The sequence below is a fragment of the Suricata suricatta genome, chromosome 17 (assembly GCF_006229205.1).
Source record: "Suricata suricatta isolate VVHF042 chromosome 17, meerkat_22Aug2017_6uvM2_HiC, whole genome shotgun sequence".
Lineage (NCBI taxonomy): Eukaryota > Metazoa > Chordata > Mammalia > Carnivora > Herpestidae > Suricata > Suricata suricatta.
The window spans coordinates 40,745,532-40,748,304 of NC_043716.1; positions in this window are offsets into that span (position 1 = coordinate 40,745,532).

Below are 2,773 nucleotides of genomic sequence, written 5' to 3' on the forward strand. Positions count from 1 at the left end.
GGAAAAACCTCTTTGGGCAACACATTACACATACAGGTCTAAATATCAAGCTTGAGGGCTGTCAACTCCTCCAGTGTTGGCAAAACTGAAGAATGTACTACCACCATATGCCAGCCAGTCTTGCCTGTCTGGCCATTCATTCTAAAGAGCTGTAGGAAACAGCAATGCTCAGACTTAAAAGAATGGATCCTTACTTCCACAAAAACTGAACTCATCAGTTGCAGTGGTATGTCTGAAAATTGCTGGCACTTAGCTGAGACTGACAGTTCAGAACTGTTTTCTGGGTGTTAAGCTTCAGGTTAACGATACTAGCTTAGATCTGTTGTATGTATTCTCAAAGAAATGGTCTATCAAAAAAAATGTAATTCCATTTTTCTTTGCCTAAATTTTGAACATTTTTATTTACTTTGAGACAGGTGAGAATGAGCGTCAGTAGGGGAGGGGCAGAGAGAGGGGGGGCCACAGAATCTGAAGCAGGCTCCAGGCTCTGCGCTGTCAGCACAGATCCCAACGTGGGGCTCGCACCGGCTAACTGAGATCATGACCTGAGCCAAAGTAGGACGCTCAACCAACTGAGCCACCCCGGAGCCCCTCTTTGCCTAAACTACTATCGGATATTTCTGATAGGAGCCATACATGTTTCTGTGCTACAAGAAAACCATCAATTAATAAAAATAAATATATTTGCAAGTAAAAAAAAAGCACCAATTCAGAAGTAAGTAAGTATACTCCCAGTTGCACTAACTATTCAGATTAATAATAATTTTAAAAAGAAGGGAACACCTCTCATTTATTTTGAAATGTGAACAAACCTCAAACTTAAAAAAAATCCAGCTTTTTGGAACTGATCTCTTTGTATTGAATTAGGCATGGAACAAATGATGCATTTATTAAGAGAATGATCCTCTGGATTTTAATTATGTATTTTGTATTCTAGGATCCCAATTACCGAGTTGACAGGAGAGCCTGGAGCTAAGGTGAGGGTGTGGCTAACCACAGGCAGACCCTCTATCCCTTCCTTCCCTTTGGCTAATTTATACAAATAATTAAAAGAACAAAAAAATTATTAAGGGAGAACAGTATTTAAGTCAAATTGTTATGATGAAGATATGTTAACTTCTTAAATCCTCTGGTTTGAAGGCTAAAAGTCAATTCTACCTTTGTGAACTGAATAGAAAGGTACTAGGTCCTCTGTTCCTTTCTCAGAGAACTGTGGTCTAGCACAGATAGAAAACCAATTCTGAAGTCACACAACCTCTAAAGAAGCTAAAAGCGTTGACTTTTAGAAAGGATGTGTGCGATGCTTTGGAAAACTGCACAACAGTTTAAGACAAGTAGTAAAAAATATTAAGCCATTACAAATCAAGACAAATGAAAAAGAGAGGATTTCCATATAGCTTCTATGTATTCTCTTCAAAATGTCCTTTGCTTACAACAGCCTGCTCAGAAAGATCTGGCCAACACGAAGATGCAGATTTGTTTACCACAGCTTATTACATTTTACCCAGAAAAGTCGGTTCATGTTTCTTTAATTCTCCCATTATATAGCACGTAAGAAATCTAAAGCAACTGTAATATACTATGCTAAATTCCAAAAAATAAAACCAACAAAACTCCCCGAAACGTAACCACAATCCACAGTGTATTTACTCAGGAGCTCTGGAATTAAGTTTATTTTTCTGCATTCTTTGTGTGTGTGTGTGTGTGTGTGTGTGTGTGTGTGTGTGTGCGTGCGTGTATGTACGTATGTATATATGTATTTATTTTTAAATTTTTCTGCATTCTTAATCTGAGTAATACCTACACTCTCTTTAGAGTTAAAGGAGCTGACCACTAAATTACACGATTAGTTCCCTTTTCTACAGATATGTGATGTATTAAAGATATACTGTTCTCCATTTATCAGGAATTAAACTCCCTTTCATTTATACAGCTTGATTTTTATAGCGCTTTCACATATGCTCACTTGAAAGTATACACGACACGAACGTATAATAATTTTAGACTACTCGGGCACATGATAACGCTAATCCAGAACTTATTCTAACTCGATTTACTCGATTCCACAAAGTACAGCCTTCAGGCTAACAAAATAAAGCAGAAGCACAATGAAATCTGTATCACTGCAGGTTCTCGATCAACAAACACTCCTTCAAATAGTAATCCAAACTCACTCGCTTCGCAAAGAAAAAGTAATCCCACTCTTTGAAACAATCGCGGGGGAAGGAGGGAAAAACGCAAATTCTAAACCACACATTCACGTAAATCCTTTCAACTCAAAGCTCCAAACGCAGCCACCCACAATCATAGCTTTAGCGCCTTCTCTTAATTTTGAATCCGGCGATCGAAGGAAAAACAAAACAGTAGTCCAAAGTTTTACGAAGTGCAAAAAAAACCATTTTAAGTAAAGGAAACATGTTAATCAAGAGGCGACCGCGCCATTCCCTCCCCCCCCACCCCACCCCCGTTTCCCTCCTTCCAGCCCTCGAACTAAAGCCCGTCTGAAACACTGATGGGAGGCAGGCGTCCCGGCAGCGGTGTTAGAGGAAAAGAGTCGAACGAACCGCACGCCGCCCGGAGATGTGTCAGGCACTGAGCGTCGGAAGACAAAGACCAGCCCGAGAAGCGCCCCGGCGGCGAGGGGCGGCCCCAGCGCGGCCCTGCGCCCCTGAGCCCCTGCGCCCCTGCTCGCCCCAAGGAGTTGCGAGCACCACCGAGCACCGCCCAAGTGCGCGCCCGGGGTCCTCCGGGCTCCCCGCCCGCCCGACGCGGC